Consider the following 16748-nt stretch of genomic DNA (forward strand, 5'->3'; position numbering starts at 1 on the left):
ATATATATATATATATGTGTGTGTGTGTGTGTATATATATATATATATATATATATATATATATATATATATATATATATATATATATATATGCAGAGATAGATGATAGGTAGATAGATAGTCAAGGTAGAAATGTTTGAAAATTTTAGGAAATACTTCACAAATCCTAAGTAAAATGTAAAAAGTAGAAGATGGGCATGGCTTTCTTGAGCTTCAGAAGTCAGTTGGTATAGAGTTTGTACCCAAAAATGTATAGCTCAGCTATTTTTAAAAAATGTCTTCTCGTTCATAAATCCAAACTAGCATTTGCTGCAAAATGAGTCTGTGACCTAATGAGATTTTAAATCATCCATAGGTTGAAATATCAGTAATAATTTTCTAGGTGAGAGGATTTCTCTAACCAAGAGGAGTAACTGCCTTTGCTGCATTAATGGTAGATATACTGACTTGTTTGCTACCAATATGTAGTTAATACTTAGAGGAGAAAGATATATTGAAATTGGAGTTAATTTTAAATGATAATCAATAAGGAAAATTGCTGATTTTTATGAGGCTAAAAACATTAAATTAATTAAATTATTATCTTGTGGGTTGAAGTACACAGGCACATAAATAAGGTAAATATCTTATCACTTAGATGTTTAAATTAGTATAAGACAATTTTAATAAGAGATAATATCTGATATACTCATACCTATAAATTTTCAAATGTAGTTTTGTCTATTTTGCCTGAGCAAACACTAGTATTTTTTAGCACTTTAAATATTTTATGTCAGGTACCAGTACTACTTTTCCCAGTAAAGTGTTATTTATGGTTAGTATTACAATAAATCTGTCACTAGTATGAGAAAGAAATTCAATTTTCATACAAAAATATATATATTTTAAATAATAACTGCAGAGCCGCCTGATTTGATCCAGTATTTTTCTTTCAGGTTCTTTAGCACTCTTCTCCCTCTCATCCCCCCAGTTCCCACCTGACACACACATAAGTTGAGCCATTTTCTTCCTGATCTTGGTTGGTCTGACTCACTAACAAGCTTCTTCAGCACACATAGAGATTTTAATGCTAGATAAATGACAATGATATCTGCTAATTAAACTACTGTGGGATTTGACAGACCCAGAGATCTTTTATTATATTACTTTTTCAGTTCTGAGGAAGCCCATTGTTTCAGTTTTCGGTTAAGGTTTTTTCATTTTAAAGACATCTAACTATATAAGATTTATATTTAAATTAAAAGTTCCTTTCTTAAATTTATATTAAAAGAACAAGTTTTTAAATTTTCAGGATTATGTTCTTTGTGCATTTATATCATTAATAGCCTGGATTCTGGAACCAGACTGACTGGATTTGTATCCCAGCTCTATCACTTTTTATCTGTGTGATCCTGGGACTTTTACTTACATTCTTATGTCTTGGTTTCCTCACTTGTGAAAATGGGGATAATAGTAACTTGCCACATTAGGCTATTAAAACATTTTGAGGGGTTAATTAGTTAAAATATGTGATGATTTTAGAAGAGTGTCTGGCATACAATTATTATTTTTAACAATAATATTAAAATATTGTGTAAGAGTAGAATAGTGTAGTAGTATTGCTCACCTTATTTCTGTTCAAAAGTAAAACTTTAAAACCTTAATGCCATCTTTGAATTCACAATAAGTAAAAAAGAGAGAAGATTGATATTTAGTATTTGTCACTATAAAGTCAATTTTTATCATTTTAGTTACAAATTTAATACAAAATCGGTAGAATTGACTTAGAATGACTTTATAGAACACTAAATATTAAATCACACATTTCAGAAATATTTATATTTTCTTACGGCAGTAAAATATTGGCATATGAAAAAGCATGTGTGAAGTCATTATCAGTGTGAATGAGAAGGCCTAGTTTTGATTTTAAAAAGAACAAAACAAACTAAAAATCCATGGTTCAACTTAGTATCCATAGATTGAAATACTGTTTTGTGATTATAAGATGTCATCTTTTAGGAGTTGAGTAGTTTTTAAATGTGTAATCTAGGACTTTGTCTATGGCTTTATAGACCCAGGGAGCCGCTTATCAAATCCAGAAAGCTCAGCAGCCTGTAGGGCAGTTCTGTGGAAATTTCTCATGAAAGTAAATTAGAAACCCATAGGAAAGAACCACTAGAGGTCATTCAATCTAACTTTTTGACTGTCCACACGTGTACATTTAGATTATATCCAATCTGAAGCACTTATTGCATAACATGGTTTATTAAAGACATTAAATTTCTCTTCCATGTTCAAGTATAACTTATTCATTTCAGTTGCCCCTACAGAGAATGTGCGGAGTACCAACATCAATGCATATGGGAAAAAAATGTGTCATTTTGACTCGGTGGAATTCATTTTGATATGCAGGTTTTTCTTAATACAAGTGAAAACTTTTCAAACTCACTCCCAAGTCAATAATACTATATAATATGATATTATAGATCAGACAATGTCACAGCAGTTTTGCAAACCTTACAACAACCCTATAATTGTTATTTCCTTCATTTAACAGATTATAACATTGAGGATCAAAAAGGTAAGTGATATGACTACATCCATATAACAGATTAATGATGGGAATAGTGTCTTGAGCAAAAACATCTTGGATCTACAACTCAAGTTCTCATTTAGCACTATGCTACCTTTTGCAAATTACACTCCGAGTAAACCCTCAAGATGTTTCTAAAATTATACTTAGATTCATGCTATAAGACTTTTTCATCTCCAGTTAAATGTTAAAATTTCCCAAATTTCATCTTTTTCTTTTAGATATTAAAAAATACTCCTTTTTCCTCTACCTTATAGCTTAATGTAGTAATAATACTTATGTATTAAGTGTGTACTACAAGCCAAATATTATGATCAACTCTTTCAAAGATTATTATGCTTAATCTTTGTAACTGCATGGTCAAGTATTATTATCTCAATTTAAAAGATGAATAAAATATGGTTTAGGATAGTTAAGTTAATTGCAGAATTGTTGAGTGGTAAGAGATGTATTGAATCATGTTAGTCAACTCCAGATTCCATGTTCTCAAACATTCTCTTAAACATCTGGAAAAACAAAAATGGAAAGGAAGATGAACAAGGAAAAAACATAATGGGGTAGTCTGTAGACAAGTGCATGAAGCTGGAAGGCTAAAATATATATTTAAAAATATATTTTCAAGTAGCTCCCAAAAGTCATAAACAAGATAGAAGAAATTTTTTAAAAATAATATAACTAACAGTGTAAAAAAATTAAGTTGCATAACTAACTAAACTAAAAAGAGAAAACAAGGGAGGAAAACTGTGATATTGGAAACTCTTAATAGAAGTAATAACAGTTTAGAGATTAAGACACAGGATGGGACAATGTGGGAACAAAAAGAGCAGAGAGTTTAATGGGAAAACACATTTTTTACATGAAAGTAACAAAGATTCTGGAAGACCCCAAGGCTGCCATGAGGAGAGTCTGGTGCAATCCAAGACACAAAGGAAGAAAAGAAAAAGAGAGAACATGTTAGTGGTTTCATATTTCTTTTGGCAACAAGAAACTTCAGAATTACATCTGTTTTTCCGTTTCCCTTTACTTCTAGTTCTGCTGGATTTGAAACTCCAAACGACCAGTAAATTCTACCCTATACCTTGGTAATCCTGCATAAAACACAGAAAAGTGGATTATTGATTAAAAGTATGATTATTTGAAAATAAAGTCATTATATCCTGTTCTCCAAACTTGAGAAATTGTGTTGTTAGGATTTCAACATTTGGAGTCGTACAATTCATCACCTTTTCTCATTTGAAGTAGGTGAAGGAGAAATGGAGATAGAGGAGCCAAACGCAACAATATTGACTTCAATGCAAGTAACATTTCAGCTGAAATTGCTTATTTTCTATGTGTGTTTATATTTGCACCTGGGAGTCTTAGGGGATAAAATTGGCAAGTAGAACTATGACTTCTAGAGAAAATCCTGGAGCCCTACTTCACAACACAAAATGGGCACTGGGACAATAACACCCGTATTTCAGTCTTTATATGAATATGTTTGGGTCAGGAAATAGCATTTTTGGCCATAGCCTTTTCATCATTCTCTTAGATGGCTGTGAAAACCTTGTGCAGAGAATGTATACTCCAGAAGTCAAAATAAATTAGAAAGATCTTCCTTCATGAACTTCATTTATTTAATGCAACTGGTGCTCACTGCCTCTGTGGCTTTGGGCAAGTCACTTTCCATGGTCCTCTCTATTTTCATTCTATAGATGTATTGTTTAAGGCAAGATAATTTATAAGTTTGCTTTAAGTTTTGGTTATTACACTTACTTATAATAACATGCCTGAAATGAATTATCAGGCAACAGACATTAAGTACATTTTTAATAACTGTACTGTGTAAAGGATAGATGGGCTTCAACCATTTAATAACTAGGTGTATGTCAGTTATGTGTTAAATATTTGATTACATTCTTAACATGGCAACCAAAAGAGCAAGTTATTAAGGATATGCTTGTATTTCTGTTACTGAATTCAGGATACCTCCAATATTGGTTTCACACTTGGGTAAAGGATTTGGAGACCCAAGTGTTGCTCCCCTTTCTCTTTTCTTCCGTTGTAACTGCTGCCTCAGAGGATAAAGGGGCACGATGCTTACCACATTTAAATGTTTAATGGCACTCTTGAATTTCCTTGCAATTTACACTTTAGAAAGCATAGCACTCTTGTACATTTTAGAACTTACAAGTGTCCCTCCCCCACAGGAGCCACTAATCTCACAGGAAGGGGACGGGGAGGGAGGGGCTGGAATCTCACACAGTTTAGAGATTTATTACAAGTCTGTGGTGAAGTTTGGTATGTAAATTGCTGGGAAACCCAAGAGTATATTTAAATATTTAAAGCTAAGGGATACCTAGGTCCTTCCTCCTGTTTGAAACTAATTAGATCGATCGGGAGTTTTAGAAGGGAGTAGGAGGATGTCTGGCATGATCCTAAAATTTCAGCCCTCTGCCAAAATGAAGAGGAGAGTTCATTGAGCTACCCAAGTCCCATTTTGGATCAAGCATTTAAGTTAGAGTCAGAAGGTTCTCAGAGCAGGTAGAACTTCTAACTTATATGGAAGATTAATAAGAACAAGGGCCTTGCTTCTAGAATTCAAAAATCTTCAATATTTAAGTGACGTGATTGTGGTTTTCATAACACAGCAGAGGACTTTAAAATCCTCTATTTTTATTTCCTGTTAACTGAGAATATCCTATTGGACATTTCAAAGTAGTCTCCTCCCCTTTTAACTTAGTGGAAACAGAATGCTGGTCATTTTGACACATAACCCAATCAGAATCACTGCAACAATGACCTCAGACAAAGGTTTCAGCTCCACAGTATTGTACTGCCCAGCAATTAAAAGCATTTGGAAGCAAAAAGCCCTTAGGTTTGAATCTCACCTTTTTCACTTAAGAGCTATGTGATCTGTGCAAATTATTCTGTTTCCTCATCTATAAAATCTAAATGATAATAGCATCACCTATTGCTGAGGTTTGTTGTGTCAAATAAATTAGAACAAATAAAGCACTTAACATTGTGCCTATCTCCAAGTTACTGTTCAATGAATGCAGATATTGCTATTTTGTATTTGTTTTTAATGACATTTTAAACATCCCTATCAATATTATTCATAATTCTAGTTAAAAAATAAATAAACCATACTGAAAAATGGCAGTCCTCTGTTTATACCTTCCTTATCCTTGATTCACCCTCCTTGAATACTTTCGTTGTTTCTTCTATGTCACTTCTGACTTCTAAATAATGTGCTTGTATTTCTGTTTCTTGATTTGTCTATTTTTCTATTACCTGTTTTTAATCCTACAATTTACCCTATGATCTGTAGTTTCTAGTTCTCCCATCCCAGATTTTCTGTGATTTTGTACCCTGAATTGGCTTGCTTCTCATTGGTATAATTCATTGCATATATTATATTGATACTCTCTTATTTTCTATTTTTTTCATTTATATATATTTGTATATATTTACTGTCATTTTATTGGGGTCATGAGGTACAGGAAACAGCGCTTGTGTTCAATCCCACCATGTTTAACTAAGAATAACTTTATTGATATTATTCCTCATTCTTCTCTAATAACTTTCTTATTTCCACTGATAGTTAATGGCACATATGTTTCAGGACCTCATAAAAAATGGCATTCTGTATATTGACGTCACTAAGACAAGTTATATTTGTGACTATTCTGTGCTCCACACTTCTACTTTTTTAACCAGTCTTTTTCACAAGTTTTAAAAAATGCTTTCTTTATTTTCTATAGTAGGTTGAATAGTGTCACAACTCTCTCCCTCAATTCATATCTACAGGAAGCTCAGAATATGACTTTATTTAGAAATAGGGTCTTTACAGTTGTAATTAAGGTAAGGATAGAGATGAAAGCACACTGGATTAGGGTCAGTCCTAAGTCCAGAGAGAGTGTCCTTATAAGAGACAGAAAAGGACACACAGAGGACACAAGGAAGAAGGCAAAGTGAAGACTGAGGCAGAGATTGGAATTATGCTACTATAACCCAAAGAAGCCTGGCTAGAGCCACAAGGAGCTGAGAAAGGAAGGAAAGGATTCTCTCCCAGAGCTTTCAGAGGAAGTGTGGCCCTGCTGACGCCTTGATTTTGGACTTGTGGCCTTCAGAACTGTGAGAGAACAAATTTCTGTTTTTATAAGCTGCCAAGTTGGTCACAATTTGTTATGGCAGCTCTAAGAAAGTAAAATGCTCTCCAATCTATAAAAATAGCATTAGTTCAAATACTACTTATCTCTCATTTGAACATTTCAACCTTCTCTCCACTAAATTTTCCTCTCCTGTGAATTGTCTGCGCTGTTTCCAATGACACTTGTCCTTTGTTATCTATCTTTTCTCTTTCATTTTGACCAGGCTAACCACATTTATGGTGGCCTCCTCTTTTGCTAGAGGGCACTTAAAGGTGCCTTAGACTAAGAAACTTATTCAAAATTACTCTGGGTCTGGATTACCTCTCCTTTGAATTAACTGTCTTTTTTCCACTAATTATACATCTCTTGAAATTCTTTGATGTGTCAAGAAGTTGACCCAAATTACTAATGAGAGGAGACGGTATATATCCAGTCTAAACATGAACTGTTTATCATATCATAAAAGTTATATCTGGCTTACTTTTACACATAAGACAAATACTTGTATATATTTCCATGTTAATGTCTCAAGTTACTTTATATTTTAGGTTATTAGTGTTACAATATCCATATTGTAAATAGCTAGAGTAAAATTATCAACTTCACATTTTAAATTCTTTCTAATGACCTAATAATAAATCATATCATGACTTGTTTTACAGATGCTAATAAAGAAAATGTTGGAAAAGTACATGTAATTTTTCAGATAAATCTCAGTTTTTTTGTTTGTGACAGCATAGAACATAGTTAATAGCACTAGAATAATTAAAGTAAGCAATTATAAATCACTTTAACAATAAAAGTGCCACACAAATGTTCAGAAGTAACTCTTCTCTCTAGATACAATAAAATAATATATGTTTCATAACTTTAGTGAAACAAAGAGATATTTTATGTTACTAATGAGGTTTATACTAGATTATTTGTTAATAGGTAGAGCTAGAAATAACTAGAATCACATTCTTTAATTTTTTAATTCATTTCAGTGGAAGAGTAAGAATTCCCAGATGTTGTTTGTGATACTATTAAAACAGTAAGATATGATGAGTTTTTGCATAAGTGAGTTTTTTTTATAGAGCAAAATACATTATATTACACAAAAACAATGATTCTCATAATTTTTGTATTATATGGGCTTTAAACTTATTTTGTTGAAAAAATATTTATGTTTTTAAAATTAAATTGGTGGGACTTCCCTGGTGGTGCAGTGGTTAAGAATCCACCTGCCAATGCAGGGGACACTGGCTTGAGCCCTGGTCTGGGAAGATCCCACATGCTGTGGAGCAACTAAGCATGCGCCGCAACTACTGAGCCTGCACTCTAGAGCCCACGAGCCGTAGCTACTGAAGCCCATGTGACACAAATACTGAAGCCTGCGGACCTAGACCCCCTGCTCTGCAACAAGATAAGCCACCACAATGAGAAGCCCGGGCACCGCAATGAAGAGTAGCCCCTACTTGCTGCAACTAGAGAAAGCCTACATGCAGCAAAAAGACCCAATGCAGCCAAAAATAAATAAATAAATACATTTATAAAATTAAATTGGTAAGTAGTTGGTAGGTTTTTTTGACCCCCCAGTGTCCAAATCAAACAATATAAATAAATCAGAAATCTCGCATTTATACATATTTTACTGATAAATTCAGTCCAAAATTCTGGAATCCATCCAGTTGTGGGAATTCTGGAATGCACCATTTAACAATTGAGCATACTGTACTTAAAAGAAGATAGGCAGAAATGTTTGAAATCTAATTAAGGTGTTTTAAAAGTGTAAGCATTTGACATGTTCCTGAATTACAACTGATTCATTACATATGTAAGCATACTGGATGTCTATACCTTTAAAGTGTTTAAGAGTATAGAAGTACATTCCAGGAAATAACATTTCTGGAGAAAGAAGATATTTCATTGCTTAAATTTATCTAGGGAGAAAATTCTGATCAGTCTGGTGAACTATGTCTATTATGAAATGAGCCAAATTTTTAGATCTGAACTGCCATGACATAGATTAATTCTGTCATTATTTCATATCTAATATTTTCAATATGTCTCTTACTACAAATAATCACTCACTTTCTAATATCTAATGCAACTTTAGTCCATACGCACAAAGCTCCTCTTGATCAGCCAACCTCATCCCCAATCTCTCTGTCAATAGCATAAGAATAGCCGTGAAATTAAATGCAAAGCAGAATAAAACAGAGAGTTCTTAAAGAACATTTGTGCTTAAATTTGTAAGAAATGAACTCTCAAACAGGAAAGTGCCAAATCTCATCTAAGTTCCCAAGCATAATTATCTCATTTTATGTTTTCACTTTTCCTTTCTTTTTTCATGTAAAATTTGCCACATTTCTTGAAATTCTACCATTTTGGAAAACACAGATGGCTTTAAAAGGAGGAAGGTGTTAAAAATCTTTTCCAGATCAATGTGGTTTAACTTAGACAGTCCCCATTTTATGTATTCAATGCACATTGATTATGTCCTGCTCCACTCCAAGCATTTTAGAGGAATAAAGGTGTTGAGAATGCCTTGGACCTAGTGCAGTTTTGAAGCTGTACAATGAGGACCTACAGCAGTACCTTGGCTCTGTGCATGTTCTAATGTTTCCTCTTTTGCAATTTTTCAATGTTTAGTTTCGTGTGCATCATGATATAATAGTTAAGATAATTAATACATATATGGCTTATAAAACACTTTCAAGGGCTTTCCTGGTAGTGCAGTGGTTGAGAGTCCACCTGCCGATGCCGGGGACACGGGTTCGTGCCCCGGTCCGAGAAGATCCCACATGCCGCGGAGCGGCTGGGCCCACGAGCCATGGCTGCTGAGTCTGTGCGCCTGGAGCCTGTGCTCCGCAACGGGAGAGGCCACAACAGTGAGAGGCCCGCGTACTGCAAAAAAAAAAAAAAAAAAAAAAAACACTTTCAAACTTATTCAAAATTTTCCACTTGTTCTTTCTGCCTTTGTTTACAGAATAGAAAATATTTCATATATTACAGAATAGAAAGTATTTCATAAATGAGCAATCTATGGCGCTGAAGATTGTATAGCTGATAAGTTTTGGAGCCGGGTTTTCTCATGTCAATTGTAGTGATTTTTCTCTGAGTTCTTCCAATTCTAAACTATGCCCTCAGATTCTCAGACTGGACTGGAAATTCATACGGAGTAATGAAGTTCTAGAGATAGTAGCTCGATGATGGCATTGGATCAGTCTTGCCACTTAGGCTTCTAGTTCTCCCAAAGCTGAATTCATTTCTCTGTTCTCTGAGTCCTGCTATTTACCTCAAGCCTTCTGGTGCTTGGATTCATGCCCCTCGAATTTGGATTCTAATGTTTTGCTTAGACATTAATAATGCCATTTTCTCTTGTTCATCTCTCAATATCTAAACTGATTTCCTGCTCCTTTGATTGTTGATAATGTCCTGCTTCTTCAATGCCTGGATGGTCATGTTCACCTTGAGCACAGATATAATTTTGGATGAATGTATTCACACATTTCTTCACTCTTTTTCCATGGATTTTTCTCCTGATAATCTTTAAAATAGCCAATCCCCATTTTCTCTAGCCTGAAACTCTTTGATGTGGAGACTGTTCTCATTTATCTTGTGTGTCCATCCTCTAGTATAGTGTTTGCACAAAATTGATGCCCTGATACACAATTTTTAAATTAATAGTAATAATAACACAACAATAACAACAGCTAAAATTTCCATATTGTTTATATTTTGTCTATCATTGTTCTAAGAACTTGAAATACATTATTCAATCTATCTTCATAAAAACTTTATGAGCTAGTTACTAGTACTGATCTCCATTTTACAGATAACTACACAAAGACACAGGGTAATTAAATAAACTGCTTAAGGTCATAAAATGCATTAGTGGCAGAACCGGGATTTGGGCACTAGAAGTCTGGTTCCAAATTCTGTGACCTTAACCACTTTTCAAGTGAAGGAATTGGTTGTTTACATGTTAACCCTTCATTCAGTCCTAGGACTCTTCCCACATTTAATGGACCACTCCGGTGCACGTGAATGGATGTACACCTGAAGATTGAAAAGGAGCACAGAAATAAAGATGCTGACGCAAAGGAAAATTCCACCCATAACAGTATTCTAACTAGTGTTGTACTTGACTCTACTTTCCCCTTCTTCCTTCTTCCTGGTTCTCGAATCCTAGAATCCATCTCTTAGATTACATATTTCTAAAATACATGAGGTCTATATTAGGCTAACTTAGAAAAGCAATATTGTTTTAAGGTAAAATTGATTTTGAGTTCAAAACAAAAACACTCATATATAAAATTTCAATATCACATGTTCTCAAGTTTCAGTACTACCTGCATACACACACACACACACACACACACACCCAAACACACACACACACAATCTTGTTTCTTTTGAATTAGGAAGTCCCTTCTTGCAGTATACAATCATAGCTTCCCTTTCCTAAACAAAAATTGCTATTCCATAATTTTACTTTGAAAGTCTATACCTAAAAAATTAATTAATTATTGATGTATTTATAGAAAGAGTGGCCTAATTAAACTGCAGCAAGAGCAAAGGAAGCAAAGCCTCTGAAAGTGAAATGAGGTCATGAATGTCCTCCTTATAGACATTAATGAAGACAGTGAATGGGAATGTGGTATTTGAGCCATCAGGTGAAACAGCAGGGCCTTGTTATTAAAATTTTTCTTTGCTATAGCAGAGGGAAAAAAACATTTTTATTGGGCCAAGTTTGCTAGGCTGCAGAGACTAAATCGGCTTTGTGATTCTTATTTTTTGAACTTTTGTGATGATGATGTTAGTGATAATTTCATTTTGGTTTTGAAATCCTTAAGGCCAAACACAGTAGACTTATGTAATTTTTAATCACCATTTAGAAGCTATTTATTTGTAGTGATCTACACGGGAGAATTATACTAGGAACATATTTCGATGCTTTTCAGTGTAGACATTTTTCTGTAATATATAATAGGAATTAAAATTTATTATGCATTTTGTATATTAACATAGTCATCCATAACCAGTGTGTTTAAGGTTCTATATCATTAAATATACCACATCAGACACAGAAGCAGAAATCTTCAAAGGTCTATACATCAGTTGCATAGCTAGGCATTTGATAAGAAAATCCATTTGGAGAGGAAAAAATGCAAAAGGAAAACAGTTTATTCGTAATCATACAAACACATGAATCAGTCATCATAAGGTATGTAATGATGTCTGCTTTGAAAGTAAAAGGAGCAAAGCTACATATTTTCCTTTGGATGAAGATTGCAAAGGGTCAGATTCTGACTCTATCATTTGTTATGTGTTATACTAACAGCAAGTAACTATCTCTCTGTGCCTTAGCTTTTCTGAAAATTAGGAAATAGTGAGGAGGTGTGTGGATTATCAAGGTAATATTTGTATAATGCAAAGAACAAATCCTGGGACAAAATATGTCTTCCTTAAGTGTTAGTTATGGGATAGTTTTTCTTAGAATTAGACATAATATAATAATCATATTTCTTATTTTTTCTTTTTTAACAGCTTTATTGAGGTATAATTCACATATCATACAATGTACATAAAGTGTGCAATTCATTTTTTTTAGTATATTCATAGATATGTGCAACCATCCTTACAGTCAATTTTAGGATAATTTCATCTCCTTAAAAAGAAACTCTTTACCCGTTAGCTATCAGTCCTGTGTTTCCAATCTCCACCCTCATCCCTAGACAACCACTAATCTACTTTCTGTCCTTATTCTGGACTTCCATATGATTGGAATCATATAATATATGGCCTTTTGTGTCTGGCTTATTTCACTTAGCATTATGTTGTTTGTTTCTTTTTCTAAACATCTTTATTGGAGTATAATTGCTTTACAGTGGTGTGTTAGTTTCTGCTGTATAACAAAGTGAATCAGCAATACATATACATCTATCCCCGTATCTCCTCTTTCTTGTGTCTCCCTCCCACCCTCCCTCTAGGCGGACACAAATCACCAAGCTGATCAACCTGTGCTATGCAGCTGCTTCCCACTAGCTATCTATTTTACATTTGGTAGTGTATATATGTCCATGCTACTCTTACTTCATCCCAGCTTACCATTCCCCCTCCCCGTGTCCTCAAGTGGATTCTCTACATCTGCATCTTTATTCCTGTCTGCCCCTAGGTTCTTCAGAACCATTTTTCTTTTTTTCTTTTTAGATTCCATATATATGTGTTAGCATATGGTATTTGTTTTTATTCTGACTTACTTCACTTGGTATAACAGTCTCTAGGTCCATCCACCTCACTAGAAATTACTCAATTTTGTTTCTTTTTATGGCTGAGTAATATTCCACTGTATATATGTGCCACATCTTCTTTATCCATTCATCTGTCAATGGACACTTAGGTGGCTTCCGTGTCCTGGCTATTGTAAATAGAGCTGCAATGAACATTGTGGTATGTGACTCTTTTTGAATTATGGTTTTCTCAGGGTATATGCCCAGTAGTGGGATTTCTGGGTCGTATGGTAGTTGTACTTTTAGTTTTTAAAGGAACCTCCATACTGTTCTCCATAATGGCTGTATCAATTTACATGCCCACCAACAGTGAAAGAAGGTTCCCTTTTCTCCACATCCTCTCCAGCATTTATTGTTTGTAGACTTTCTGATGATGGCCATTCTGATTGGTGTGAGGTGATAACTCATTGTAGTTTTGATGTGCATTCCTCTAATAATTAGTGATGTTGAGCATCCTTTCATGTGTTTGTTGGCAATCTGTATATCATCTTTGGAAAAATGTCTATTTAGGTTTTCTGCCCATTTTTGGATTGGGTTGCTTTTTTATCTGATATTGAGCTGCATGAGTTACTTGTAAATTTTGGAGATTAGCCCTTTGTCAGTTGCTTCATTTGCAAATATTTTCTCCCATTCTGAGGGTTGTCTTTTCCTTTTTTGTATGGTTTCCTTTGCTGTGCAAAAGCTTTTAAGTTTCATTAGGTCCCATTTGTTTATTTTTGTTTATATTTGCATTTTTCTAGGAGGTGGGTCAAAAAGGATCTTGCTGTGATTTATGTCATAGAGTTTTCTGCCTATGTTTTCCTCTAAGAGTTTTAGAGTGTCTGACATTATATTTAGGTCTTTAGTCCATTTTGAGTTTATTTTTGTGTATGGTGTTAGGGAGTGTTTTGATTTCACTTTTTTACATGTAGCTGTCCAGTTTTCCCGGCACCACTTACTGAAGAGGCTCTCTTTTCCCTATTGTATATTCTTGCCTACTTTATCAAAGATAAGGTGACCATATGTGCATGGGTTTATCTCTGGGCTTTCTATCCCGTTCCATTGATCTATATTTCCGTTTTTGTGCCAGTACCATACTGTCTTGATTACTGTAGCTTTGTAGTATAGTCTGAAGTCAGGGAGACTGATTCCTCCAGCTCCATTTTTATTTCTCAAGATTGTTTTGGCTATTCTGGGTCTTTTTTATTTCCATACAAATTGTGAATTTTTTTTGTTCTAGTTCTGGGAATATGCCATTTGTCATTTGATAGGCATTTCATTGAATCTGCATATTGCTTTGGGTAGTATAGTCATTTTCACAATATAGTTTCTTCCAATCAAGGAACATGGCATATCTGTCCCTCTGTGTGTATCATCTTTAATTTCGTTCATCAGTGTCTTATAGTTTTCTGCATACAGGTCTTTTGTCTCCTAGGTAGGTTTATTCTTAGGCATATTATTCTTGTTGTTGGAATGGTAAATGGGAGTGTTTCCTTAATTTCTCTTTCAGATTTTTCATCATTATTGTATAGGAATGCAAGAGATTTCTGTGCTTTAATTTTGTATCCTGCTACTTCACCAAATTCATTGATTAGCTCTAGTAGTTTTCTGGTTGCACCTTTAGGATTCCCTATGTATAGTATCATGTCATCTGCAAACAGTGAAAATTTTATTTCTTCTTTTGTGGTTTGGATTACTTTTATTTTTTTTCTTCTCTGATTGCTGTGGCTAAAACTTCCAAAATTATGTTGAATAATAGTGGTGAGAGTGGGCAACCTGTCTTGTTCCTGATCTTAGTGGAAATGGTTTCAGTTTTTCACCATTGAAAATGATGTTGGCTGTGGGTTTGGTCATATATGTCCTTTATTATATTGAGGTAGGTTCCCTCTATGCCTGCTTTCTGGAGGGTTTTATCATAAATGGGTGTTGAATTTTTTCAAAAGCTTTTTCTGCATCTATTGAGATGATCATATGGTTTTTCTCCTTCCATTTGTTAATATACTGTATCACATTGATCGGTTTGTGTATATTGAAGAATCCTTGCATTGCTGGGATAAACCCCACTTGATCATGGTGTATGATCCTTTTAATGTGCTGTTGGATAGTGTTTGCTAGTATTTTCTTGAGGATTTTTGCATCTATATTCATCAGTGATATTGGCCTGTAGGTTTCTTTCTTTGTGACATCTTTGTCTGATTTTGGTATCAGGGTGATGGTGGCCTCCTAGAATGAGTTTGGGAGTGGTCCCCCCTCTGTTATATTTGGAAGAGTTTGAGAAGGATGGCTGTTAGCTCTTCTCTAAATGTTTGATAGAATTTGCCTGTGAAGCTATCCAGTCCTGGGCTTTTGTTTGTTGAAAGATTATAAATCACAGTCTCAATTTCAGTGCTTGTGGTTCATCTGTTTATATTTTCTATTTCTTCCTGGTTCAGTATTGGAAGGTTGTACTTTTCTAAGAATTTGTCCATCTCTTCTGGGTTGTCCATTTTATTGGCATATAGTTGCTTGTAGTCCTTCCATGATCCTTTGTATTTCTGCAGAGTCAGTTGTTACTTCTCCATTTTCATTTCTAATTCTATTGATTTGATTCTCCCTTTGTTTCATGCTGAGTCTGGCTAATGGTTTATCAATTTTTTTAATGTTATCAAAGAACAAGCTGTTAATTTTACTGATCTTAGCTATTGTTTCCTTCATTTCTTTTTCATTTATTTCTGATGTGATCTTTATGAGTTCTTTCCTTCTGCTACCTTTCAGTTTCTTTTGTTCTTCTTTCTATAATATCTTTAGGTGTAAGATTAGGTTGTTTATTTGAGATGTTTCTTGTTTCCTGAGGTGCGTTTATATTGCTATAAACTTCCCTCTTTGAACTGCTTTTGCTGCATCCCATAGGTTTTGCATCATCATGTTTTCATTGTCGTGTTTCTAGGTTTTTTTTGATTTCCTCTTTGATTTCTTCAGTGATCTCTTTGTTATTTAGTAGTGTTTTGTTTAGCCTCCATGTATTTTTATTTTTTGCAGGTTTTTTCCTGTAATTGATATCTAGTCTCATAGCATTGTGGTCAGAAAAGATACTTGATATGATTTCAAGTTTCTTAAATTTACCATGGCTTCTTCTGTGGCCCAAGATATGACCTATCCTGGAGAATGTTCCATGAGCACTTGAGAAGAAAGTGTATTCTGTTGTTTTTGGATGGAATGTCCTCTAAATATCAATTAAGTCCATCTTGTTTAATGTATCATTTAAAGCTTGTGTTTCCTTACTTATTTTCATTTTGGATGATCTGTCCATTGGTGAAAGTGGGGTGTTAAAGTCCCCTACTATAATTGTGTTACTGTCGATTTACCCTTTTATAATGGTTAGCATTTTGCCATATGTATTTAGGTGCTCCTATGTTGGGTTCATAAATATTTACAATTGTTATATCTTCTTGGATTGATCCCTGGATCATAACGTAGTGTCCTTCTTTATCTCTTGTAATAGTCTTTATTTTAAAGTCTATTTTGTCTGATATGAGAACTGCTACTCCAGCTTTCTTTTGATTTCCATTTGCATGGAATATCTTTTTCCAATCCCTCACTTTCAGTCTGTATGTGTCCCTAGGTCTGAAGTGGGTCTCTTGTAGACAGCATATATATGGGTCTTGTTTTTGTATTCTTGTTTTTGTATCCATTCAGCCAGTGTATGTCTTTTGGTGGGAGCATTTAATCCATTTACATTTAAGGTAATTATTGATATGTATGTTCCTACTACCATTTTCGTAATTGTTTTAGGTTTGTTATTGT

This window comes from Lipotes vexillifer, unplaced genomic scaffold, assembly GCF_000442215.2.
Source record: "Lipotes vexillifer unplaced genomic scaffold, Lipotes_vexillifer_v1.1 scaffold159, whole genome shotgun sequence".
NCBI lineage: Eukaryota > Metazoa > Chordata > Mammalia > Artiodactyla > Lipotidae > Lipotes > Lipotes vexillifer.